The sequence below is a fragment of the Sphaeramia orbicularis genome, chromosome 1 (genome assembly GCF_902148855.1).
Source record: "Sphaeramia orbicularis chromosome 1, fSphaOr1.1, whole genome shotgun sequence".
In the NCBI taxonomy this organism is placed as follows: Eukaryota; Metazoa; Chordata; class Actinopteri; order Kurtiformes; family Apogonidae; genus Sphaeramia; species Sphaeramia orbicularis.
The window spans coordinates 41,283,939-41,296,676 of NC_043957.1; the positions used below are offsets into that span (position 1 = coordinate 41,283,939).

The 12,738-nt window shown below is 37.3% G+C and overlaps 1 protein-coding gene across 1 annotated transcript in view; it reads left to right on the forward strand.

Moving 5' to 3' along the window:
• tbc1d1 (TBC1 (tre-2/USP6, BUB2, cdc16) domain family, member 1) overlaps nucleotides 1-12,738 on the forward strand; it is a 61,006-nt gene that overhangs the window by 2,134 nt on the left and 46,134 nt on the right. The gene's annotated exons all lie outside the window — the stretch shown is intronic.

Sequence of the window (12,738 nt, forward strand, 5' to 3'; positions counted from 1 at the left end):
TAATGATTTCCTTTGCTTTTTTGACAAAAAAAGCAAAGGAAATCTTCATATTTTCAGTGGACAGTATGAACCCAATCAGCCTGTCATACACATTATTCATGTGTTTTAATGACTGCAGTATTTTTTTCTGCAGAGATGATTTTTCCAGTTGATTCAGTTTTCCAAATGCCACAATGTGTCAGATTTAGTCTGAAGCTTAGTCATGTCCACAGCATCTCCTACAAAATAAACAATTAAGCATATTCACAGGATTCTTGATTTATTCAATGTTCACAGATTTCACATCACATAATCCCAAACTGAAAAGGTTCAACAAGCAATTAAATAGTCAGATATGAAATCTATCAAAAATAATTATACTTTACCTATTTTTACGTTCTTTTCATGTTTGAAGCATGGAATTTTATTTTAAATCAACCAAGCAGGATGTAGAACTGTGTTACCATGGAGACCACTTCCTTTGGCTTAGCTCCTGTTGTGTTGGGCTCTGTATGTGAGAGTGTGTCCAGTTTGTGTATGTGTGCTGTTCACACTCCTTTTTCAGCCTGTTCCAAAATGTGGTGATGATTTCATGCTGACCACCTGTTGCTCGAACTTTGTCACAGTTGGCTTTGGCTCATACACACAAACTATTCACATACTTAATTTATTAATCTATGGGCACGGCCACTGGTCTTATTTTATCAGTGTGCTTTTGTTGTTTACGATATTCTCTGTTAGTGTAAAATACTTGAAAGAAGCATTAAATTCCTAGTTCATTACATCACATTTTCATCTGCACATTTTCAACCTTCAGTACATTAAGGGCCTGGTATTATGTAAATGTAATACATGTGTTATCATCTGAAAAATGTACTATGAGGGATATCCTCCAATTGTTTTTAGAGGTTGACTTTTTTTTTTTTTTTTTTTTTTTTAATTTTCAAGATATGTGATTGAAAAACAGTGGGACAGAAAATAGAGAGAGAGAGATGGTGGTGAATAAACAAAACTGAAAAATGTGAAATATGTAAACTAGAATTAAATTTGCATTCTGTCTGTTTGTTCCCAGTATTTAAAAGGAGTCAAGGAATGTACCAAACATTATTAATTTGGAGAAAATGGTAATCTTTTGGCGATTATTAGTACTTAGTTTGATACTTTTGTACTTCTCTAAGACAAAACTATCTCAGGTCAAAGTTTAGCCTGCCCGTGAAGTAAAAAAGTAACCACTGGGTGTCACTGCTGTTACAAAACCTTGTCTTCCAAACCTATTGTAGTAGTAAAATTACCATAACAATTTTTGTTACTGTTTTTTTTTTTCTGTGTATTAATCCATAAAGAACCAGTGCTACTTTTGTGGCAGTTCCCAAATGAATTTGCCTCTATATTTAATATTTTTTAAGCAATTTATTATTTTTTAAGCAATTTATTACCATTTATTATAATATTATCCTCTGAATTTAGCATTTTTTCAGTGAAAACCACATGTTTTCCTACATTTAATTCACTCATCATGTAGATGTTCATTAAAGATCAGATTAAAGTTGAGGGCTGTTAGATCAGAAACAGAGAAAGTTAAAGAAAATGGGACTTTTTCAGCAAGGATATCTGTTCCAAACATAAAAACAGGTGTCTCCATCTGCTGTCATTTATCAAACTCCATGGGTTTTTGCTGATGAATCAATGTTGTAGAAGATGACAGTGTTTCTACGTTCACTACGGAGCTTCTGAACGTCTAAATGTGGTCATATCTGATGATCATGAAAAGATGACAAACTGCATTTTACACCAATTATTTACATGTATTGAAAGGATTAGTGGATCAACAGGCATTAAACATTTTACATGAATTCATTTTACATCAATAGATGGTTTGGCTCAATGGCGGGTATTTGGGTCTTTATGGGCTAAACATATCAAGTTGTAGTTGACATCAAATATGATACACAATACAATCATTTTATCACTTAAATCTAATGTTTTAACTGGTAATAACTTATTATCACTTCTCTGCACTAAATACAGTACATAACCACAGATCTAATCTAGCACTGACAAAGAAGCTGTTTGGTGATACTCAAGTCTTATCAATATCCATCAAATTGCTCAATATTCAGTAATTGGCCAGATTAAAAGCCTATCATTTTCACCAGTAATAAATGTTCTGACCTTACTGTAAGACATGAGCATGAAAATACTATCATTTGGATGTTATGTGCTCTGTACCTGTAATGTGTGTTTTTTGCCTTACACTGAGGCAGAGGGTAGTGATGTGACGTTCACGAACAAATCGAATCTTTTGAATGGCTCTTTGAAATGAACGATGGGAACTGAGTCTTTGTAAAGAGCCGTTCATTTATTTTTATTTATTTATTTATTTTTTTAAGGAGGGAGTGTCCGATTGCCTGTCAATTTAGCGTCACTGGGGAGGCATTGGGCAGGAGGAGAATGTTCGAGCAGAAAAAAAAAGAGTGCTTGTGCATGTCTCATGGCAAGAAGTTAGCCAAAAAACAACAGTTTGAAGCGTGAGGTGAGCATACTGGAGGAGGCGGAGCTAGAAGACTGGTCAAAACCAGAGAAAAGTTTGAGAAAGAGTGAGTGACCACTTGTGAGTAATGAGCCAAAGAAAAATGTTATTTCATAAGAAAATGTTTTATTTTCTTCTTCATTTTTAGGCTACAGACTAGTCCACATAATGTACCGTGACGTTTCTTGTCAAATTCCAGCATTTGCCTAATGTCACCTCTCATGTCGTGTATTTAGCCCACACATTTTGACTAACTATTCTTTTTTACGGTAAGATAATATTTACTGCCACGCCAATTAAACACCTTTAAAATGTAATGTCAATCATCACATGTAGCCTATTTAGTCATTAAAACATTGATGTTTCAAAATAATGCAAAAACCATAAAAGAGCCAGTCTTTTAGAACGGCTCTTTTCAGTGAACGGCTCCTGATTGAATGGCTCCCTTCAAAGAGCCAAAAGTCCCATCACTAGCAGAGGGCGAAAAAGAAAAAAAAAAAAGAAAAAAAAAAAAAAAAAAAAAAAAAAAAAGGGTCAAATGAGGTCCCAGGGGTCCAGAGATGACGGTTGGAAAGGAAACTCCTGTAACATTAAGTTTCTGTTCAGGGTTTGTTCATGGTTTGAATGCAGGCAGCAAAAAACTATTTATTTCACACCCCTGCAAACATGACAGACATAATCTAGGCTACATCATATGACAGGGAGTAAGGAATGAATGAATGAATGAATGAATAAATAAATAAATAAATAAATAGCCCACCGCCTAAAGTTTGACCCGGGACAGGAACTGTGTCCACCCCTTTCTCTCAACTCATTGGAGGATAACACTGTGTCAAGGTAGCTGCCCTTCAGTCAGTAAGGAGTCAATTGGCCTTCAAAATAAAAGCCCCAGCGCGTAAACATATAGAGGATACATTTACCTATGAACGCAAAGCATCTTATTTTGAAAGTGCCGTTTGTGTTTGTCGTATTTTAATGTCGTAAATTTCTTCAGCCGTAACCGCAGGATCCTCCCCGGGTTCAGGGAGCAAAATCAACTTTCCAATGAAATATAGTGGAGTACCACACTGTCAGAGACAAGTTCCGAAGAGGTGCCCACTCAAATCTTGTTTTTTGGAAAGTTTATGGCGAATGGGATGAAAGCGCGACTCCAGCTATTCAACCTGTTCAACGTCAAACAAGAGCAGAAAGATGTAAGTGAAGTTTGAGAGCTGTATCGGGGCGGTTTTGTTTGGTTTGCGTGCCATGCTAAGTGGACAGTTAGCTAACAAACCGGAGTAGGTAGTTAGCGAGCGTTAATGTTAGCCAAATTAGCCCAACCTGTCGTAAATCAAGTTAAACGACGTCATTATCGGTAATTATAAGAAGGTTAACTGACTTTAACATTAACTTAAGACAAACAGGCTGTATACATATGTCAACAAACGCATTATATTTACCACTGAAAATAATGCTATATTTTACAAAATGACACCCTAGTTAATATCTACACATACTTAGTTTTTACTAGTTTAATGCTACATATAACTTAACTTCAGTGGCAAACATGGTGAATTCTGTTCCCCGTCTTTCACTGAATATTTCCCCTGTCGCTACTATTACGAATGTCTCTGTAGTTGCCTGACAACATATTCTACTGTATTGTAATGTAATTGATGTTGTAAATGAATACTCTGTGGTTGTTGTTGGTGAACTAAGAAAAAACATAACAGATTGGAATAGGAAATAAATTTCTGTTGGAGTACAATCTGAAGATCAATCTATAGCTGGGGTACTTTCCTGCATATATTAATAAATGTGCTTGGAATCTGAGTTGCAACTTTAATGAAGGGATATTCCTGCAGTTGGTGTTTGTGTATATATGTTGTGGAAGTTGGAGGATCATTACTTCAATCCTTTAAAGTCTGTCTCTTAGGACTGTACTTCTAACAGTAATTGTCATTATCTTGACATTAAATTGACCCAACTATTCAATTCTTAGCATTTTCTTAATCTTCCATAATAGCACATTTACAGTAATTTAAATAAGCATTTGTCATCTACTTCACTGTTACTATTTTTGCAAAACCTTGCACTTATTGATTTCCTGAGCTTTTAGTGCATGTCAGACTTTTTCAGTTTTAAAATGGATTTATTGTCACATAAGAAAAAAAATACTACTTGAGTATTTCTCTTAATTAGTAAGTATTTGTAGCTATTAAATACTGACTGAGTTATAATTTGTTTAGATTTTTGCTTTTATACAATGTCAAGACATTTTTGACTCATCTATAATTTTTACACAAATATTTAAATTTATCAGCTGATTACAGTGGCTGCTAATAAGATGTACATACATGACGCAAGCTAGTTGATATATGTTATGATATTTGGGGAAGCATCTGTCCCCTTGGCTCACAGTGTGACCCAGCAAAAATTTTCTGTCTCTGCTAAATCACTCTACTCACAAAATATGACTTACATGTTGACTTCTGTTTTACAGTCATACCCTCTATAAAGCTGATCACATGAAAATCCAGTCTGTTTAGCTAGTGTAAATGAAAGCCAAATGCAGTTGTAGGTGAGTGAGCATGTGAGTGAATCATGGTGATATCACCCCCAGAGCCATTGTGCTTATGCCAGAACTTCACTCGTAGAACTGGAAGAAAGTCATTCTGGACGCTGTATTAAACACATACCAAGTCCGGAGCTTCTATTTTGCAGGCTCTTAGTCTTATTGCTGATTTGTGTAAGCATGGCACCTCAAATCCCTATTCTTATTGAAGTGACACTCTACACCACTCCACAGACTGCTGAATATGGGGACTTGAGGCCCTACATGCAGTTTTTCTTTAGTGATTGTGAGATAAGTTGTGTCCCACGTAGCTTTACCTCTTACATTATTTGTGATTGTCTCGGTTTTTCTTGAGCGCTGACATTAAAGTGTTACTGATAAAATAACCCAGAAAGTAGTGCAGTCTGTTATTTTGATTTAGCTAAAAAGATTAAGGTTTAATTATTACCCTGATTGTCCAAGTGAGACTGAGTGCTTGGATTTTGAACAGCCTTTTCCCCATTTCTGCCATACCCTCTTCTTGTAATCCCTTGGACTCACATGCTTTTCCCTCCCTCTCTTTATGTGACCTCCCTCCTCTCTTCATGTGACACACTCCAATAAAAACAACCCAGTAAATTTCAAGGCACCATCCTGTCTTTATAAAGCAGCATGTTCCTGATGCTTAGTTGCTGGTCTCTTTTTTTCTGTTAATGTAGCAACCTGTGTGGTTTTGTCTGGTGATAGACTGCTTGTTTGACCTCTGTTCATCATATAGCTACACGTGATATTCCTATCTGAAGACTGTTTGCCTTTGGAGATGAGAAAATTGTTGTTATCTGTGAGCCTAGTGACCTAAATGATTCTCAGACAGGCTTTACTCTGACTCAGCACAGCACTCTGAAAACAAGCCCCCACATTGTGTCTCTGTTATCGCATTTGAATTAGTTCATCATCTCTCCCCCGCTTGTCTTTGTGTTGTGAAGTGGCTCCTCAATCCAGATGGAGTGATGTTGATGCGTTGGACTCTTATGACTATGGAGTGACATTTCCTGCTTTACGTCATTCTCACCCTCAGGCCCTTCAAATTGTCCTTGTTCTTCCAGTGCTTCCCTTTTTGTTCGCTATGCATCTCATCTACTGTGTGGCACCTGAACTTTGAACTTCTTTGACTGTTGGATATGCTCCAAAAGCCACAAGATCCAGGCACATGACTATGGGAAGTGCAGAAGGGGGACTTTTAAGTTGCTCATCATGGTTGATTTTCTAAGATAGTTTTTGTGTCACTGGATTTTAGGGGGCTTTCCTCTTGAACTTCTCATTTTTACATCCTGGTATGGGCTGTAATATCTTTTTTTTTTTTTAAGCTTTTCTGGCCTATTACAATTTAAGTGTTTCTACAAAAGATTTATTTGTTTAAAGGTTAAAGTTATCTCTGCTTTACTAATGCACTGAATACAAATAATTGAGTGATGGTAAAAGTATTGTGCATATACTGCATACTGTAAATGTGTTTGGATAACTTTCCAGTAGTCATGTACAGATATATTGATATAGTCTAAATATTGGTATCTGCTAATACTGGCTTTGTTGACTAGCATTAGCTTTTGGCAAATGAGATGACCTCTAACTGATGGTAGTGTCTAATGTTTACCTGGTATATCTTTGTCAAACAAAAATATGAATCATTTTACATGTGCCAATCAAGGGGCTCTTCACAGGTTGTAGACACTTTGTTTAAACTATTCAACGCATACTATAGTGGTATAAATTCAAAATACAAAGTCCCAGTAATTGCCCATAAAATGTTGTATATGGTACAATATAGGTTTTTTTTTTTTTTTTTTACGATATCCTCGATGTTGACCCTGCTTATTTTGACAAACATTGAACAGTTTGCCGTGTTTATTGCAGTACATTGCGGCTTCTCTTTTTAAAGTGGGTCTTGTGTCACTTCCTTCTTTTCGAGGTCAGTACTACAGTAGTTCTATTTATTTCTGGCTCAGGGAGAGACGCCATACTTTTCCAATGTTGTTCCTCTGTAATAGTCCAAGTCTGTGGGTCATAGCTTGAGACTGTGTCCAGCTGCCTTCCTGTGGGAGATCAGTCTAATGTAAATGTTTCACTCAACAAGATACTGTGCATGTCTACTGTCTATTGCTATTCTTCCGACAAGCAAACTGATTCCACAATTTACTCTATTTCTCATCTGGAGTTCATATGTTTAAGAGTGCCTAAAACTAGGTGTCTAAAAAGGAAGTTGTAGGAAGCTTTGTAGAAGTGGGGAAGGACTGGAATAAACAATCCAAGTGGCATATAGCCTACTGTGTAAGATATGAGGAGGAGGGGGTGGGGATGACAAATTAAAGGAAAATACTGTTCACTTCCAGGCCAGTTCCTCCATCCAGAGAGCATTAGCACTCACCAAATGGTTTGATGAGTCTGAACATGTTGTGAATCATCTGCTATGGCCTTTCCAGGCTCCAGATCTCAGTCCATTTGAGCACCAGTTAAATACCAGTGAGGGTCAGGCACTGCTCTCCATAACCATCATTAAAAGAACAAATGAGAAAATATCTTTTGTAAGTTGGTGTTCATTAGAGCAGCACAATTAATGGAATCACAACCACAATGCCAGCCTCTGTAATTATATAATGGAAAAATGCTTACATTTAATTAAATACTGTGCAAGGGTGAATGTGACAGTTCATTTTCTCTGTGTGAAGTGTAGTTATTATCTACATCAGTGACATCAGTGAAATTATCAATCACTGTCTTCTTTAAGCAGTGAAACTTCTGCTGTGTATGATCACACATTTAAAATTATTACATTTTACTATTGAGCCATTTAGAATTTTGCACAGGCTCAGTGACAGATAGCCACAGCATCTCAGGTACCATGGTAATTCAGTTTCACTTATACCTACGGGTGCATTTTTGAACATCTGCTTCATCTCATGGATGTATTTTGTCAGTGTTGTATTTTATTCCTTCAGGTTCTCAGTCCTAAAGTTGTTTTTCTCCTCATGAGATGGACGTTCAGTGCAGAGTTACACTGCTGAAGTGTGAATCTGAGCAGAATCAGTATAAGAACTGACCAGTTTCTGGCCTTGTAATAAACACAGACACTGGCAGAACACCTGTCTGCTGTGTAGGTTATTGCTGACTTGTCACTGTTAATATTTCATCCTTTCTTATTGAGTTCAATTCATACCTTCATTGCAGCTGTTGCCCTCTTGACTTCAGAGTCTGCTGGTCTAGGGTTTGGCTCAGTTCTTTGTTGTGCATACAGGCATTCGCGCACATATGTGTAGATTAGGGATGCAAATTATCGATTAATTCATTAATCGTTAGTTGGTTGCCCTTATTGATCGATTAACGATTAATTGATAAGCAGCAATTTTCTTGAGAACCTGAATTTCTTTTTCAATACAGTCTATAAGAATAAAAGCTAAATATTGTTTATACACTTTATGAAAAAAGCATGTCATATTCCTTAATGATTGATTATTGAACCATTGGATACAGTCAGTGTTTCCTGTGGAATTCATCTGTTGGTGTGGCGGTGTGTAATGGAGGGTGCACGCATGTGCATTTCGCCGTTGGGTGGTTGGGTGCAGGCGCGTGCATTTCATGTGGGGGGGTACTCCCACACGCGCAGTACAGCCGGGAGATGCATGCACGTTGATTGGTAACTGCGCACGTGCATGTGTCACTTTCCGTCCTACTTCTAATACTATGGGGTACGGTGCAGTCCGTGCCCCTGCAGAAGTGAAAGTGAAACTTTTCACTCATTTGTCTTTACCCCACCTCCTGAAGCTTCGCAAATGCTCGACATACCTGTGTCCCAGATCAGGAGCCTGGAGGATGTTTTCAACTTCTGTCTCACTGACTGTGGACTAGACCAACCTCCAGGAAAAATGTTCTGATACCGACCCCTCATTTGTACGCGTATTTGTTCGGGGGTGCACCACTCCCACAAACAGATTGGCCGGTCTGTGTTTGGCTCCAGCATGTCCATAAAGACATTCTAACTCATCAGCGCCATGATCCGGTTCAATGACCGGCTATCCCAGCCGCGGCATTGCAGCGTGGACAATTGATTTTGTTCTGTTTTGTATGCTCACAGACTGAAGTGGCTCAAGACACTGCTATGGGAATATCCTGCAAATTTGTAGTTTCAATATTTAATTTGAAGTACCACCAAACTACTGCAAACAGTAGTTAAACTACTACTAGTTTAACAACATGCACTTCATTGTTTCCCAATACTGATGTTGTTTGATGATGTAAACTACAAATATGCATATTTATTGTCACCAAAAGACACATTGCTGTTGGAGAAGTCAGCAGTCTATTGTCAAGAGCCACAACCTTTAGATGAACTGGTTTCTTTTGAGCATGATCACAGTAACAAACGAAATACATATTAAAAATAAAAGGTGAGCGGTTTTGTATTCTGGATGTAAGATTGGCATGATGCACATGAGAGGAAACCAAATGATAAAGAAGCTCAAAATATTATCATGCTGAGCTTTATCAGCTAAAGAAAACAGAGGTGGCAATGCATGTGAAAATATTTACATGAATTAAGTACAAAGAGGCCTAACCTGTACAATATAATAAACACATATCTACTAAATGGATGTTCTATTTCCTCAGTGACAGGAGGACAGAAAAGCACGTACAGTGCAGTGAGAGGAGGAGCATTAAATGTATCTGTTAGTTGAAGTGTTTGAGAGAGCCAAGTAGTGAAAGCAGTAGGAAGAGGAAAGGAGCAGTCAGAGGGTGCAGACCAAACAGAGAGGGGTCTGTTGTTAGTGGACAGATAGCAGACTCCACTCTCATGGCAGGATGATTAAAAACAAGGAGACACTAGAACGCCAAGAGTGAGAAACAAGGTGTTGAAATGCTGATGATTTTGCAGAAGGAACAGACTCGGTAACTGAGGAAATAAACTACAGTTTAAAGAGCTGGAATTGGGTTGTGGGTCTAAGTTTCAGATAAATAACCAACCAAAAGCCAAATAAAATGGAGCAGCACAAGAGTATTATTATTGTAAATATTAGGGATGTAATAATTCTCAGTTTCAATTCATACCTTGATTTGTTTGAGCCAAGGTTGCATACAGAGGAATGATTTTTTTTTTTGTAATTGGGGGGGTGGGGTTGTACTGGGTTTTACTAAAGGAATTACATCTTGGGATATCAAGAACATGTAATAGTATCTGTAGCTTACCCTAAGCCTTAGATATCTTAACTTAATATATTAATTTAGAAAATGAACTAACAAAACAAAAATCAGGACAAAACAGGAACCAAAACTCATTATAGACATATCTTAAAGTGAATCTCAATGTCACAGTCTTGCGACCCTAATTCAATACCTGAAGCAAATATTATATCCATTCTAGAGTCGGTGACTGGCTAAATCCTGCACAGGATTTACCCCAGCTTTTCAGCTTATTTTAGTTATTTAATTATTTATGCCTTAAAAAATTTAGGAAACCAGTGTTGAGAAGTGTGATTGCATGCCTAATTCTTTGAACAGAGAAACATCTACAGGCTGAGCCACCAGAAACCCTGGAAGTAATCAGCTGAGACCCAGAGCAGCTTATTGTTAGTGTAGAACATAATGTGCCAGTGTGAAGCAGCTATTGTTTTGATGAGGAGCAGGAGTGAGCACACCTCATGTTTTGACAAGACACAGCAGGATCTGCCTGAAACTGTTGGTGAGACAGTAGATTGAGTAGCTGCTCTGGCATCTCCCATCAGTGACATCACTGATGTGACTCAACCACTGCTTCTGCTTAGCTTGTCTACTTCCTTCTTTATGTTCCTCGTCCCTACATCATCACTGTAGTGTATTAAGATAGGGGTATAATAGGAGAAGTGCGTGTTTGTCAGAAGACAAACCTCACTTTTTTTTTTTCATGGTTCTTTTTTATAATGGTGATATTTTATGGGTATGTCTGTTGCTCAGATATTTTATTATAATGAATAATAGGCCTGTAATGGTACACAAAATTTTCAGTTCGGTACATTTTCGGTTTTTAAAGCCATGGTTCATTTTTTTTTTTTTTTTTTCGGTTTGGTATGGGAAGAAAGAAAACCTCTCAAAATGTCTTTAATGCATTTATGAATTTTTGAACATTTTCCCCCCAATTTTTGGAGACAATAGAACATAGAAGAACAGGAGTAGGGTCATTCCATGTCAGATCACCCAATGAGTTAAACCCTACCTCCTCCAAATTCAATGAAAATTGATTTATAGGTAAATCCTAGCCAGAAAAGCCAAATTTTCAAATTTTAGCAAAATCGGACCAACGGTTTTTGAGATATTGCCATTTCTTTTTTTCACTTTTTTGCGAAAAAGGGCGTGGCCGCCAAATTTTAAAGTGCTGTATGTCGGCAACCAGTGGTCCGATTTTCAAAAATAAAGTATATTTGTGAAGGGGAGATCATAAGGAATCTAAATACATCATTAGTGCTTTATATGTTGTAGGCAACATGTTGGGCTACAATTTTCAGGAAAAGTCGTCGCGGGGTCATTTGTCCCAAATTGTCAATTCCAAGGTCAAAATATAGCTCAAAAGGTCATGATGAAATATATCACTTAAAAGATAAAAGTAATGATGTACTTAGATTCCTTATGATCTCCCCTTCACAAATATACTTTATTTTTGAAAATCGGACCACTGGTTGCTGGGATACAGCACTTTGAAATTTGGCGGCCACGCCCTTTTTCGCAAAAAAGTGAAAAAAAGAAATGGCAATATCTCAAAAACCGTTGGTCCGATTTTGCTAAAATTTGAAAATTTGGCTTTTCTGGCTAGGATTTACCTAAAAACCAATTTTCATTGAATTTGGAGGAGGTGGGGTTTAAAATGTCATTTTTTTTGGGTGATTTGACATGGAATGACCCAGTAATATAATTCTGCTGCTATAAATCAAATAGAAAATAAAATAAATAAAATATTACTAAATGCATTTTAAACATTAGTATTGCACTTTTCCCTGAAAGGTAGTTTTGAACAAACAACAAAAATCAAATCACAGTTCTGTCATTTCACATTCTGCATTAAAATAACAACAAAAAAATTCCACATGGAGTGCAACATTAACAAGAGGGCAAACTGGTATTGTCTTTTAACAAACTGAAGAGCAACATTGACAACAAAATTAACCTAATTATTTATTTTAGGACAGCAAACAAACTGTGTGTGTGTGTGGGGGGGTGCGGTCCGTAACTAACGCAGGCATAAAACAAAAGTGAAACTTTACATACTTTCTTTCTTTTTTTTTTTTAAGTTTTAAGAACATAGTTCATTTATTGTTCAAAACACCACTAGTTGTTTAACAAGATCTTATTATGGTCCATGAACAAAGCAGCTGTATTTTTGATGTTCCAAGATCCATCCAGCATCTTGCTGCATTCCAGTCAGCATCCACAGCAGGCTTCATGAGAAGTGTGGTTGTCTGAATTTGGTGGCCAACAATTCACCAAGTCCGTTCCTCGTGATCGTACTCCGCCACCAGACAGGTTCACAGCTGGTAGGGGATGAGGGCTTACTTTGACCTCTGCCTCATCTTTCTCCTTTTACGCTTCAGCCTGCACATACGCTTCTTCCTCCACTTGGCTCTCATCGTGTGGAGAATTTCTCAAAGCGAGAAGATCAACGGAAAGAGCCAAGAAG